We start from the raw sequence: 15,602 nt of genomic DNA on the forward strand, positions 1-15,602 counted from the left end.
GCTCCACATCTTGCTTGGTCGCCAGATGTGGCCGAGCGCCGAGCGAGCCGAGAACGTGCCGGCACGCGAGCGCCCGGGGTCGGCGCGAGGGCGCAGCAGAAGCCTCGGTTTGCAAAGGCGGCCGCGTTTCTTCCAGGCAGCCCTCCCGGAGCCCCCAGGCTCCAGTGGAAAAAGCTCCATCCGCCCGCGTCCCCCGAGTTCCCGCGCCAGGCACCCGGGGGAACCCGCTGCAGACAGGACGCGGGAAGGGCGCCGCAGCTCCCGGACCCTACCTTGGGACGCTCGGCCTCATTACTGCGGCGCCGTTCCGGGCGGCGGGGGCTGCTGGGGCCGCTGCGGCCGTCCCCTCATTCCAAGTCCCATTCTCGAATGTTATTCTGTGACATATAACCGAGTCACCCGGGCAGCCGCCGATGTTCCGAATGCGTCCATTGGCCGCCGCAACAAAGAGGGGCGGGTCCCGGGCTCGGGACTCTACAACCCGGAGCTCCGCGACGCTCTGATTGGCTCGGGGGGTTCCGGGGCGGGAGGGGAGAGGAGTAGGGAGAGCTGCGCTGCCACGAGAAATCCGATCGTTGTCTTGTCCTGGGAGCCCTGCGAGGCTGGAGCGTTTGTCCAAGGGATTTAAGACTGAGTTTCCCCAGGGGTCGTGACACTGCGAGGGTTTGCAACTGTGGGAAGCAGAGGAGAAGTAAAGTCACCGAGGTAAAGCAGGACTAGTCGTTAGGGCATCATTCCTTGAGGAAGGCTAGACACAGTCACCTGCCGCTACCAAGAGGTAGTAGTGGATGGTTCAGGCAGGGGCTGCCCACATGACGGTACAAAACTACATCTTTTATTTTTTATTAATCCCACATTACAAACTACCCAAAACTAACAAGGGGACATAGCCATGTACCCACCCTCTGACATGAGTCATGATTAATAAGGTTCGTTTAAACCCAAGCTGAATATGCCACAGTAAAACCTGAGAAGTCAGCCAGACCCTAACTGCTCTGTCACAGCTGCAGAATTAGGAGGCAATGGAGAGATGCTTCAAAGCCATAGTGAAGTGGGAGGCCCTTCCACACCTTCCACTGAAGATCCTTTTCCTTAAAGGCCTCCCCCTCGCCCTTTAAATAAAGAGAAGAGCAACATGAAGTGGGAAGAGTGCCAGACCACTGACCTGAGGGCTGGCTCTAAGTCCAGGTTTGTCACTTGGCTAAGCTGTGTGACCCAGGACAATCCACTTGCCTGTTCCGGGCCTTTGCTTCTCTTTCTGAAAAGAGAACAGACTCCTCACTCTCCAAGGTCTGTTCTGACTCTAAGATTCTGTGATCTTCTGACTTCCTCTCTCATGGGCACTTAGGAACCTGGCCATAATATCTCTTTAAACTGTAGGCCCGCATGCCAGATATGAGATGGTGAAGCAGTTGCAATAGCAATGCTAAGTTAACCTAGAATTAAGAATGCAACTGTCAAAGAGCCACTGACGATAGATAGATCGGTTTCTGGAACTTCTCTTCTATGGGAAGGTGTGGTGAGAGGCCATTGCCAGCAGAGGCCCCTGGAGTGTAGCTGAGAGCCAAGACGGGTGAGGAGACCTGGATTCTGGACCAGTCCTGCACTACTGCATGCCTAGGACCTTATGGATTCAACAATGAGAATAATAACTTAGGTCCACAGAGACAAAGGGAACAGGCTCATTCAGGAAATTACCCAAATAATGCAAGTGGAACAAGCACACCAGAAAAACACCAGGAAATTAAAAAAAAAAAAAATTATCCTCTCACCATTCAATTGCTTCAGTTTTCGTTTCCTGATTAAAAGAAAACATGCCACAGCGAGCCATCTATTTTCTCATCTCAAACATCCTTCCTCCCTCTTTTCTCACTCGTCTCTCAGATCCATCCCTTTCTCTGCACTTCCCTGCAGTTTCAAGTCCAGGAGACTAGGATTTCAGCATGAAGACCTATATGCAGAGGATGAGAATTTGGCCTCACAATCCCTCAGGAGAAAACTGAGATCTCAAAGCTCAAGTGATCAGACCAGTTGGTGAACATCGCAGAATGTCTGGCAAGTGTCACCTTCCCTGGCATTGATTCCCAGTGTCCGACTCAGGCCAAGTCCAAACATCTACAATTACTGTGACCGAGGCCTGGATCCTGCTTTGCTTGAATCAAAATCCTAGGGACCAGAGAGGGTTATCGGTTCATCTTACTGCCCCGGCACCTCAGGACTCCCTGACAGTCCGGGAAAAGCTTTGGAGGCTCATCTCTAATATTCCAACTGTCTATTCTCTTATTCCTTGGGGGTGGGGTGCACTGGGGAGCCAAGTGACATATGAAGAGAACTGTGAGATTTGGTTACATTTCCCACAAGGTGGTGAGAGGCTTCTGAATTAAACTGTGCCGTCCCAGTGAAGGGACTGGGAGGCAGAAGAGCCCTGTTGTCCACAATTCTTTTGCATTTGAGAGCTGTGCTAGTTGCATGGACCAGCCAACTCTGCTCTTCCTTTCCCTGTGTGTTTTGTGTTCCATCACACTCAAATGAACCCAGGCCTGACAGATTATGGATTTTGAAAGTTCAGGTAGTTAGTAAGAGCGACGTACGCACACAGTGAGACAGAGCCAACTTGTGATTTGAACAGGGACACCTGGTAACTACGTGCTCAGCCTCCGAGAGCCTAGTCACTTCTGTTCATTGGCATAATGACTGGTATAGCAGAGACGTGTAGTGCGAAAGTTTGGAACAAGGAAAATCGGGGTTTAAATAGCATCTCATTTTTCAAGTGCCAGCTGCTGGAGTCTCAAAGGTAAATGAGACAAAATCCTGACCTGACGATCATTTTTCTAGCTTCACCACTTGTTGATGTTAATAGCCTAGTAATGTGTGTATCAGACACATCTCATGTGCCTGCTCACATTGGCTAGACTTTGCCTGTCTGCTGGCTCCACAGCTACCTCCACAGCCAATTAAATCTGTACACTTCAGCCACCAGAGACTGACTAGTCACTTGCTCAGCCAAGTCCCTCTTGGATGCTGTTGCACAGCCAGGCTGGCCAGCCACATGTCTGGAGCCTCTGACTCTTCCACTACTTCTGGACTCAGAGGAAATGCCACACTACAGGATGTGGCTTCTAAGCAGCCATCAAAGGAGCTAGATGAGTCCAAGGAAATTAATTCCCTGTGGGGAGCAATTTGACCAGTGAGAAACACGAGATGGGAGGGAGCTGGGCAGATACATTCTCTTCCTCCCGCCTATTAACTGTCCAGAGTCATAGTTTTCCAACATAGCCTGTCTGGAGATGTCCTGCATGGCTGAGCAGACATACCTACTGAGAACCTGCCATGGCTCTTCACAGCCGGGCGTGAAGCAGTTACCTGCGTGATAACACACCACCTTGCACTGCTTCTCATCCTAACCTACCGCATTTCCCTTTTCACTCACTCTTGCTGCCTTCTCAGTCAGATTTCATCTTTGCTTCAGATTCTGCTTCCTAGGGAAACTGAGCTCAGACAATTGGTGCCACTCATGGCTTTAGAAAACAAATTCTCTGGACAGATTTTGGGGTTGTATTGCCTACCTATCTCTGGCTCAATAGAGACCCCTTTGCTGGTGATAAGAGAAATGGTAATAACTCTGATATGCAATAATCACAGCTTTCACTTGTGTTTAATGGGTGTACACTGGGTGGAGAGTAAGACATTGGGAGATCAAGTAGCTGTGGCATTCAATCTGTTTGGAAACTGGTAATTATAAGGAACCAGAGACCTGGGAAATAGACAATGACAGGCTCAGAGCAGTTAATTACCAACTCTTGGAATGCTCTGGAAGCTGGAATGCCTCCATGGCAACTTTAAGGGAGAGCCTTATTTCCTGCAGCCATAGGATGGACTCTTAAAATCAAGCCCAGGCCCTGAACACAGGGTAGCAAAGGATACTAAAGGCATGACCTTCAGAGGCCTCCATGGCAAAGCCAGAGCCTGATGACAGTGGGACCCTGAGGCCGGAAATAGGGATGCTGTGATGGAGGAGCATCTTGACCCTTCAAATCCTCTGAATTCTCCTGCCCGAAGAAGACCCCCTTCTCCACAGCTTGTTCTCAAGACCTGCCCTCACCACTTGTTGGCCTCCACCAATTCCCCTAGTCAAGTTGTAGCCCATTCTGGGAAGAAAAAATATCTGCCAGAGATATTTGTAGGACTTGGCTACTGTGTACAGGCAGGAAGTGTGGAAGTGGAGACAGGGGGAGTGGAACTTGAAGATATTGTATTTGGGGGCAGGCGTGAAGCAGAGCTCAGTGAGGAGTCTCCACTGATTTGGGGATAATCATACAGAACTCAGGATTTAATGTTTTAGCCACGATGCCTAGAGCTTGTCCTAATAGTTTGCTGGGATGGCTCTTGGAAGCCTGGTCTCAACAATGCCTGTTATAAACAACTCTGAGAAGCCAGACTTCCCTGGGTAGTGTTAAGGAAAGCATCAGAAGACTCAGGAAGGTGGCACTCTTAGAAGGCTGTATTGTGAATCGCTCAAGAACCCACCACCTGGCTAGTTCCCTGGGCCTGCCCAGAAGACATTCCTTTCACTAAGGCAAGAAAGAATGCACTCCTAAGGCTTTTTGAGCAGTTGGTAGTGGCTATCCTTGCCGTCCAGGGTTGATGGTAGGGGGGAGGTTGCTGTATCACTGGGCTCCCTACTCTTAGTGAAGACGACAAAAATCGCAGAATTGCAGAGGCCAAGTGGAACCACATAATTATAACGGGCAAGGTGGACATACCACAATGGACAGCAAGGTGGAGGAATGATCTGGGTGACGTTCTTTGCAAGGACTCGTGCTCCTGGCTAGTAGACCGCGGTGTTCCTAAGGGAAGGGTATTCATCTACTTTATTGTCCAAACTGAGCTACATTTGAGAGTGAAAAGGGGTGCTAGTAGTGATTACATGGGGACAGTTGGTCCACACCAGGACCATCTCAGTCAAACTGACCCCTGTGGTCACCCTACCAAGGTTGAGACATAGGAGCAGCCAACCAGTGTGGTGCTTGATCTGTATAATCAGAATAACCGGTGAGCAGAAGGCGGACAGTCACCATGGTGAAAAATCAGAGACCCTCACCTGATTCCCAAATCTAAGCCAGGTCTGTCCCAAAGCTATTGCCATTGCCGAGTGAGCCCAAATGACCACCTACAAAAGCTGATGCTGGCCCGCCATGTAGCAGCATTCCTCAGGGGAGCCAGGTAGCCACCTGGTGGCAGATAAATTTATATCACATCTTCTGCTTGGAGAGGGCAGTGATGTGACTTTACTGCAATTAATATAAACACCATATAGGTTTGTGTCCCTGCCCTCAGGGTTTCAGGCAATAACACCATCTGAGAGCTAGAATACCTTATCCATTGACATGTTACCCCATACAACATTTCCTTCAAATGAGACACATTTTATGGTGAAGGAAGGGGCAGCAGTGGGCTCATGACCACGGTCTAGTGGTCTTACTCCGTATCCCACACCCAGAGCAGCTGAGCTGACAATACAGTGGGAAAGCCTGTTGAAATAGTTAAGGCAAAGCTGGGGCAACAGCTTGTAGAGTTGTGGCATAGTCCTCCCAGTCATAATATGCTTTCAACTAATGACCAATCTGTGGTACTAATCCCCAATAGCCAGAAAGAATGAATCCAGGAACCAAGGGAAGTAGAAGTGGCACCTTTCACTATTACACCTAGTGACACGCTTGAGGAATTTGTGCTTTTTGTCGCTGCAACTTGGGACTCTGAGATAGCTCTGCCAGGATATACAGTAAGGTTCCACTGATCTGGAAGCTATGACTGCTATCTGGCTGTACTGGCCACTTAAGGCCCCTGAGCAAAGAACGGAGTTAAAATATCCTAAGTACATCAAGGAGCCTGGATTGCTCCTTCTGGATTGCAGGGAGCCCCAGGGATTCACTGGGATAGCTCCTAATATTTCCATGCCTGGTAAAGCAATAATTTTGCAATGACAGCAATTACAACTCAATAAGAGCAGTTCAACTGAGAGCTTCAGACCCGCTCCCAGGTGTGTCAATCACCCAATCAGGCAACCGATTTCAATAAACCAGCTGAAGTGCTGGACAAGAGTGAGGGAAGTCTAGACTGCGTGATGGGGAAGGGAGATGATGAATATCAGTTACAGCCTTAGGGCCAGCTATAGTAGCTTGAATCATGCTGACCGTAGCTAGACTCATTGGCCCTCTTCCCTTAGGTTGTCTAGGAGATTGCAACTGATCACAACCTTGAAAAAGAGTGAGGGTGTTTTATTCTAAGAGAGAGAGAGAGAGAGAGAGAGAGAGAGAAAGGAAAAAGAATGATGGCTCTGCATTCTGGGATGGGACCCATGTATAATGGAAGCACATGCCTTCCATCCTTGAAGGGGCAGTGATTTGTCTTGACCAGAATCCACACATATACCACATATGGACTTGCTTTCATTGTGCGCTGGGCTTCAACCAGCACCACCATTTAAGAGCATCCATTGACATCACCCCATACAACTTTTCTGGTTGATGAATGGGTAGACTGGATTGGACATACCTTACGATGCCTTCTCAGATTCTCTTGGCCTTGGTTGGTTCTGCAGCCAACCAGCTCCACACAATTCCAGTGCCGAGGCCTTTCTCTTTGGCTGCTGTTGTATAGCCAGGCTAGCCAGCTAGTAAATGTGTTCCTGGCTCCTCCTACTTTCAGATTTGGATGTGAAATCTGGCTTCTGAATGGCCACCAAAGAGGCTGCGTGATGTAATCCAGAAGCATAGGTGTTAACTCCCTGTGGGGCAACCAGTGGGAAACATGAAATAGAAGGTTTATGAGGATAAATTCCCTCACCTGCCTCACTGTTGGATTTCTCTGAGGCACAGTTTCTCCATACAGCCTGTCCAAAGACTTACCACATGGTCAGGTGCTCACACCTGCTAAACCACCTGCTTGGTCACTGAGGCTCAGTGACAGCAAAGGCCAGAGTAGAAACCCATCACCGTGTATTGCTTCCCAGGTTTCTCGGACTCATTGCTCTTTGTTCTTATTCTTTCTGTTGTTAGTTAACACCCCTCAAATAAAGCATTAGTATTTAATCCTTGCTTCCAGCTCTGTTTTTAGGGCAGAAGTTCTTCAAATTTTAAATCACCAAGGGGTTTCATTAAAATGTAGCTTCTGATTCAGTAGGTCTGAGATGAGGCCTGAGATTCCACGTTTCTAACGAACTCCCAATGATGCTGCTAGTTGAGGACCATACTTTGAGAAGCAAGTGCTAGGGAACCTGGGTTAAGACATAGTTTTAAGAAAAAAAATTCTAGGGGAGTTAATTATCTAAATGTGAAAAGCAAATTTTAAATATTTAGAGGAAAATATAGGCAAATGATGCAGGATAGGGAAAGTTTATTGGGCAGAATTCTTCATACTAAGCACCAAAGCTGACTCTGGAGGACCAAGTAGATAAAGCATTTATTAAAGGATGCTGAGTAGCTCACAGAATTGTTAAGAGGACTAGAAAACCAGGCTTGAAGCTAAGCTTCCAACATACAAAACGGTGTTGCAGAATTGGACCGATGAGGAATTCCTACTACCACCTTTAATACTAGACCATAGAACTTGCATTGTCAGCTTGGCTTGACTGGAGTGGCGCTTACTGCCACCTACAATGGCATTTCTGTGTAGAGCTCCGCCTGACATCCCCAATAAGTCCTCAAATCCAGACTATTCAGCCATCACCCACCCTCGTCAGCAGAATGGATGTTTAATGCAGAGCTTATTTCCTCCCCCTGTTTTATTGTGAATCAACATCTCACATTGATTGAATGTGGTGAGTGTGACTGGTAAAATCCAGGTCACTTGTTTGTGCCCGACCTGCAAAGAAAATTGAAGAGGGAGTTTCCTAGATTTTATCTTGGGGGGAAAAAAGATTCCCATGGTGGGAAATGCCACAGACATAACAAGAGTGTTCAAAAGAGGCTGCACAATTCTGCAACTATTTGAAATGTCTGCTAGGATTAAACGAATGAGTAAACACATTGCTATTGTTGGGAGAGAATGTTCTCACAATGGAAGCAGAGTCATGCAAATATGGAATGGAAGGAAGCAAAAAAGAACCTTGTGGGATGAATTGGAGTTACAGACATTGATGTGAACTCGTTTCTAAATATGTGTATGTGCATGTAAGATGTATATTTACGCATATGTATGTGTATTATAGAGTTACACTTACTAGCACCGTCTGCTGAAAGGGTCAAGAAGCAGAGAGAGATGCCCCTGCAGCAATAAGCACGCCAAGAACCCATATCTTGGTATCTTAAAACCATTCCCCACCAAAGGGAGCCAAGGCTCCTTGGCAAAATGGCCAGTTCCATGGCTGGCGCAGGGTAAATACAAGATGAGCCCAGAAGATCATGTTATCTCAGAAAGGAATAGCTTTAAAAATGATGAAGGCATTTCACAAGGACACGAGGACAAAGAGTCAATTTGAAGGGGCTCCCACTGGTCAGATCTGGGACGATCTGAGCACAAAATAATTACTGTAGCGAATTACAAACCGTTGGGGAAAAAAATTGGAATCCATGAGTCCATACTGATTATAAATAGATAAATCAATAAATAAATGGGAAAGAAGGGAGGGCTCTTGCTTACAGTAGAAGGGCATGCCTTCGAGAATGTGAATGTGGACAGAGTGCTAGAGTTAGAAAATCATCATTTTGCAACCTTAATAGTAAAGATTATTTCAGCAAGAGTCATAAGTAGATGCTAAATCTAGGGGTGACATTTTGTCGAGGAGCACGATGTCTGCATTGTCTTAAAGTGTCTTCCTCTCTTGAAACTAATAAGCAAATAAGATTGCTTATTAGTTTCAGAAGAAAAAATAGTCGGCCAGCAGCCGGTGAGAGCTGCCATGAGCTGCTGTGAGCGGCTGACCGACGACTGGTGACTGACTGCATCAGCCCGGGGAGCTCAAGGCTCATAATCCCAACATGGGCCAGGGAGTGTGTCCTACACAACTAGACTGAGAAACAACGGCTTGAACTGGAGGGGGTGGGGGGAGGCGGAAGAAGCTGGGGGAGAAAAAATAGTAACTATTCAGTGGATTAGTTACGCAACACCGTGACCAGGCGATCAAAATTAACGTCACCAATGATGGGCCGGTGGACATACGTCTCTAGATGGAATATCCTGACAAGGACACATCCCAATGCGCTATTCCGGCTGTGAATCCGTAACTTGAACCTAATCATGAAGAAATACCAGACTGATCCAAAATAAGAAAACTTGTATTTTAAAAACTATATAGTTTTTAAACTGTCAACATGATAAATGACAAAGAAAATCTGTGAAAATATTCCAAATTTAAGAGACATGACAGGTAAATATGATATCTGATCATACTCTAGATCTTGACCTGCAGGAGAAAAGAAAGGGTGTAAATGATATTATTGGGTCAATTGACCAAATTGAAATATAGATGTTCAATTAGATAAAAATATTGTGTCTATATTTACTGAAGTTAATTACTGTGCTATAGTGATGTAAGAGGAGGTCATGATTCTTCTTAGGAAACATACACTGAGGTTTATAGGAGAAAAGGGCTATGATATATGTAACTTACTCAAGTGGTTCAGGAAAAAACCCCACTCTGTGTGTGTATGCGTGTGCGTGCGTGCGTGCGTGCGTGTTTGTGTGTACACAGAGAGAAAAATGATATAGGAAATATGGTAAAATGTTAACAGTAGATGAATCTGGGTAAAGGGTATATATGGGCATTCTTTGTACTATTCTGATTCTTGCCACTTTTCTGTAAGTTTGAAATTATTTCCAAGTAAAAAGTTTTAAAAAGTGGGGGGAACTGAATAACCTCTGAAAACATAATAAATGTTGCTGTAATCCCTGTGAGATAGGTATTATTATTTCCACTTAACAAAAGAAAAAACTGAGGTTTAGAAAGTTTAGGTAGCTTGCATAAGATAATACAATTAGTGTCAGAACTGGGAATTAAATCTAGATTCTCTTAATCCAACTCTTTCTTTTGCTCTCCCCTCTCCTCCCCGCCCCGCCCCTTCCTTCCTCTCCCCTCCATTTTCTTCCCTCTCATTTTCCTTTTCTTTCTTTCTTTTTCTTTCCCTCCCTTCCTTCCTTCCTTCCTTCCTTCCTTCCTTCCTTCCTTCCTTCCTTCCTTCCTTCCTTCCTTCCTTCCTTTCTTCTTGTAATAGCAGGAAGAACATGGATTTAAATGGTAATCACAGGCAATTCCCAGCTGTCCTTATGATCAGAAAGTTTTACTATCCTGATGTTTCAAACTTTTGCCTTCCCTTGAATTTCAGGTTCATTTGTTTTTCTAACGTATTCTTTAGAGAGGGGATGCCCGGGAAGGGGGTGGGGGGGTGTGGTATGGAGAACAGTTAGAAACAAATTGACCAAGACCAGGGAAAGAACCACAGTGAGGCCTGAATAACCCACTGGCAGCAGCGGGGCCCTGGACAATGTCCTTCCTGCCAGGTTTAGGGTGCTAAGGTGCTTTGAGGACATTTGGCGAGAGGAAGCAGAAATTTAAGACTTTCTTGGATTACAGCTACTTTTTGCCCAGAAAAGAAGATCACCGGCTGTAAAATTCCTTCCTTCTCCTACAGTGGCAGCCCGCAGGGAGAAACCAGCTGTTCCCTACTTGACAGTGCAGTTGGAGGCTCTTACCCACCTGCCCCTTCTTAGGAACGAAACTGCCTTGATCAGTTCAGGCTGCTATAACAAAAATACCATAGACTGCATGGCTTATAAATAACAAACATTTCTCAGAGGTCCAGAGTCTGGGACATTCAAGATCAAGGTGCTGGCAGATTTAGTGTCTGATGAGGGACGGACTCCTGGTTCATAGATGGCTATCTTTTCACTGTGTCCTCACAAGGCAGAGGGCACAAAGGTGCTCTCTGGGGCACCTTATATAAGGGCATTAATCCAGGCCCCACCTCCTAATACCATCACCTTGAGGGTGAAGATTTAACATGAATTTTGGAGGGGATACAAACATTTCATCTCTAGTAGCAACCATCTTGCAAACTCTTGGATCTGGCCTCTGGGTGGGCTTTCTTAAGGTTTGCAAAGAGAAGCAGTTGCTCAGATGCCTTGCCATCGCTGGGGTGATGTAAGGAAAGCTCCCCCTTGGGTTCTCTGGCACTTTAGGAAGATGAAAATGAAGGAAGTTGAACACGATAGCATCTGTGTCTTAAAAGAAAATGGGAACGTGCTGATCCAGGCCTGCCCAGTCTGATGAATGAGACCTAATGCAGTTGCTAGAGACGCGTCGGTTGAGATCGTACGGGAGCTATATTGGGGAGCTTCTGGAGGTCTGGGAACCCGAGTGATGTGAAGGGAGCCCCACCTGCTAATCTTCACTCTGCCTGTATCATCCTGAGTGAGGCAGGTACTTGACAAATTCCACGAGATGTGTATTATAAATACTCACAGAGATGAGAGTTGGACAGTCTTCCTTGAGCAGGCCTGGCCACTGAGCAATTTTTCTGGGTTTTCCCTCTACTGTCCATTGAAAAACTATGTACAGATTCGGTTCCTCCTATATCGGTCAGGGGCCAAGCAGGGGCAACTCTCAAAAAGGTTTAAGCGAACTATATTTTTGGAGGGCCTGTTGACAGAGGCATTGGCAGGGTGAAGGGAACCATTGAGAGTAGCGAGGGACCCAGGACCAGGGACCCGGAAGCCATTACAGGCCCTGGGCCTGAAGGAGCTGGGTGAGGACAAGAGATGGAAGCCCAGTCCACCAAGGGCAGTGTCTTGGGCAGAGAGCAGAGCAGAAAGTGGAGTAGGGGCAAACAGAGAGACAGACGAGTGTGCTTTGATCTTCAGGGCCAGGGCACAGGCCCCAGTGCCCTCCAGGGGAATTTCACACACACGGAGATGAAAGGGAAAGACAGATAAGATGTAACAAGGACACCACAAGAGGGAAAAGAAGACATGGGCGTAAGCACCATCAGAGGCTGACTGACTTCCTAGGTGAGCTGAATAGAGTGTGAGCCCAGGGCTGTGTGGGGAGGTGGCTTGACTTGCCCTGAGTAAGACCCAGGGGTCTCTTGTGGACAGTCCCCTTAGAAGCTCACTGAATATCTGATTTGAGGATAGGGGTCAGCATTAGAAATGTGCTGACACGTCTTCCTTTCTTAATTGTGTCACTTTCCTCTGCCCTATGAAAGACAACAGCTGTTCCGGGAGCAGGGTGAGTGCACGTAACAAACGTATCTTTTGGCCAAAGAAGCGATACAAAACACTAAAGAGGAAGCCAAACCCTCAATATTATCATCACATATTATTGCTAGCATTTACAGTTGTCTCTTGAACAACATGGGTTTGAACTGCACAGGTCCACTTCTATGCAAATTTTTTTTTCAATAAATACTATAAATGTATTTTCTTATGATTTTAATAACACTTTCTTTTTTCTAGCTTACTTTATGGTAAGAATATAGTATATAATACATATAACATACAAAATACGTGCCAATTGATTACTTATGTTATTGGTAAGCCTTCTAATAAACAGTAGGCTATTAGTAGTTAAGTTTGGGGGAAGTCGAAAGTTACTTGCAGATTTTCAACGGCACCAGGAAGGGGGTTCAGTTCACCTAACCTCTGAGTGTTTCAAGGATCAACGATACTGAGAACATACTACATGCCAGACACTGTTTTGAATGTTCTTCCTGCGTTTACTCATCCCATCCTCACATCCCTAGGAAATGGGAACTGTTATGGACTGAATTGTGTTCCCCTAAAATTTGTATGTTGAAGTCCCAAGCCCGTGTGGCTGTATTTGGAAATGGGACCTCTAAGGAAATAAGTAAGGTTAAATGAGGTCATATGGGTGGGGACCTGATATGATACGATTAGTGTCCTTATAAGAAGAGACACTAGAGCGTCTGTCACCCTCTCCCAGCACATGCACCAAGGAAAGGCCCTGGGAGGACACAGCAAGAAAACAGCCATCTACAAGTCACAAAGAGAACTCTCACCAGAAACCAGATTTGCCGGCACCTTCATCAAGGACTTGTAGCCTCCATAACTAAGAAAATAAATATCTGTTGTTTAAGCCACCCAGCCTGTGGTATCTTGTTATGGCAGCCCGAGCAGACTAAGACAGGTGCTGTCAATATTCCCACTTTATAGGTGAGGAAATTGCAGCATAGGGAAGCTAAGTGGTTTTCTTAAGGTCACCCCATTTGCCTTTGACTTTGATCTCTTCACTTCTCTGGGTCTTGCTTTTCTTATACGAAGAAGATAGGTGGGAATAGATCAGGAGCCATAAACTCAGTTGTCAACAGGGGTCAGGCAAATAACAGAAATGAGTGACATTGGCCAAGTGGGGACTGTGACAAACTGTAGAGGGCAGGCCCCTTTAGAGAGGGTAGCCCTGGTCAGCTTCAACTAACAGTTGGCCAAGTAGCTAGTGTTCTCAGATCTCGTTTTTCAAGACAAACGTGGAAGTCTGGATCTTTTGGCGAAATGTGGGTTTTCAAATACTGGCAACAAATTCCATCATGAAACAGTGGGCAAGCCAATTAAGACACATATCCATGGGCCATGTTTGATAAGCAGTGTCTGGTTTGCTCCCTCTGGACTAGATGATTTTCCTACACTCCTTTCTCCTCCCTCTCTCCTTGGCAATGATTCTGCCTTTGGCAGTATTCCTTTGTGCAGGCTCTAAGCCCCCTGCTTTCAGGAAGATGAGGACCATCGTCACCCAGGATTGTTTCAAGGTCCAGTCCGTGCAAAGAACACTGTGTCGACTTCGCTGAGCCAGGTAACTCTGCGTCCATTTCCTCTTCTGCAAATTGGTCCAGTAACACCCACCTCACAGAGTTCTGGAAGGATTAAATAAAGGCATGCATGAGGAAGCAACTGGCAAATAATCACGTGTGTGCAGAGCCCCGCTAGGGCTCAGAGCCCTTATGCTCAGAGCTTTCCATACGCTATCTGGTGTCCCTATGTACGGTGTTTCAGCTCCTTCCATAGAGGAGACTGGTGGCTTTCATGGTTGTCACATGCTTGAAATAGAAACGATTAGCAAAGTTCTGAAAGGTAGCAGAGGGTGTTCTGGAAAGCCCAGGGCACAGCTGCAAGGTGGAGAAATTGTCAGGGATGAGAGCAAGAGTGATTCCACCCCTGGAAGACAGGGACAAAACAGCCTCCTCTGCTTGTGAGGGCTTGGGAGACATAATTAGTAAGAGTGTAACAACGCACTGAAAGTGCTACTCGATGCTTAATAGATGCTTAATAGCTGCATATAAAAATTCCAGTGGGTCCATTTTTAGTTGGGGGCTAATGAGAGTTAAAATTCTCCAGAATGCCCAAAATATTCTGAGCTAGGCTCCCCAGGAGGGGGTTTATTTACTGTGCTGCTGCTGAAGGAACAGTTTATCTGCTCTGGATCATCTTTCACCATAGCCTTTATCAGTAGATTTTTTTTTTTTTTTTTTTTTTGGCTGCTGGTGGTGTTTTTCGTAAATAAATGAGATCAGATTTGTGTGTTCCAAGGCCATGATTTAAGTTAGCTGTTTGCCAGCTGTGATGGAGACAGAGTAGGCCTTGGGGGCCAGCCTTTCCTTTGCAGAGCTAGATGGAGTCACCAATGAGGAGAAATGAAAAAGGAGACAAAACACACTTTCTTCCAGGTCTTGCTGGGGACAGCTCAATGAGAGAGAGATGATCGGGGAAGGACTATGGCCAGGAAAAGATTAAGTGGATGAAAGGCAGCTGAGGTGCAGGAAGGAAGGCCAGAAACAAACGGGGCAAGAAAGAGGGAGAGCAAAGAGAGGCCCAGGGCCGGTGAGGTGGGGTGTTGCACTGGAGGCTTTCCCAAGAAGCTGAAGAAAGTGATACACATGGTTATAAAGGGAGGACCGCTCAGCGCAGGAAGGAGGACTTGAGTAAAGCTGCAGAACATTCTGGGCTGGATTCAAACTCAATCCACTCTGGGCAGATGGAGCAAAGGCTTCAAAGGTGTGACCTGAGGAAGAACATTCTGCCACAAGAGCCAGGAAATCCTAAGATGCATTTGCAGAAGAAATGTGGCTGATGCTTTTGGAGGAGAGAGGTGCACCCACTATGTTGGGACTCAGCCTGCGAACTGGCTGGGATAATCCTGGGCAGCCCCTCCCATCTTTGAGGGTCAGTCTATAAAGTGAGGGAGTTGGATTAGACCCCTAGTTCTAAATGTTGGCTGCACATTAGAATCACCTGGGGAGCTGCTCAAAATTCTGATTCCCAGGTGGCGGCCCAGACCAATTAAATCAGAATCTTTAGGAATGGGTCCAGGCATCAGTATCCCACAAACCAGAATACTGTTCACGGCCAAATGTGAGACCCTCAGGGCTGCATGGACTCTAAAGACCTCAATCAGCCCTGCCATTCATTAAGCCTGTAAGGAAAGGAGAGGGGATGATTGGCAGGCCGTCCTCAGTAGAAGCCAGGCACGGACCAGATGGCCTCTTGAGAGTTCCACTACCCTAAGATTCAATTATTTGAGACTCTGAGTGGACAGACTTTTGTTGCTACGTTCCAATCACCTGTATTTCTCCCTATTCATTTCACAAATATTTATT

General features: G+C 46.6%; 1 protein-coding gene across 2 annotated transcripts in view; it reads right to left on the bottom strand.

The window, feature by feature from the left end:
• The window catches only part of VASH2 (vasohibin 2), a 38,554-nt gene extending 38,123 nt beyond the window's left edge, over positions 1-431 (bottom strand). For both annotated transcript variants that reach the window (XM_074322175.1, XM_019738038.2), the window contains exon 1: positions 273-431. The gene's annotated coding sequence lies outside the window, so the exon portion shown is untranslated. The remainder of the gene's footprint in view (positions 1-272) is intronic.
• Positions 432-15,602: the final 15,171 nt, after the last annotated feature.

Source organism: Rhinolophus sinicus, linkage group LG17 (genome assembly GCF_036562045.2).
Source record: "Rhinolophus sinicus isolate RSC01 linkage group LG17, ASM3656204v1, whole genome shotgun sequence".
NCBI lineage: Eukaryota > Metazoa > Chordata > Mammalia > Chiroptera > Rhinolophidae > Rhinolophus > Rhinolophus sinicus.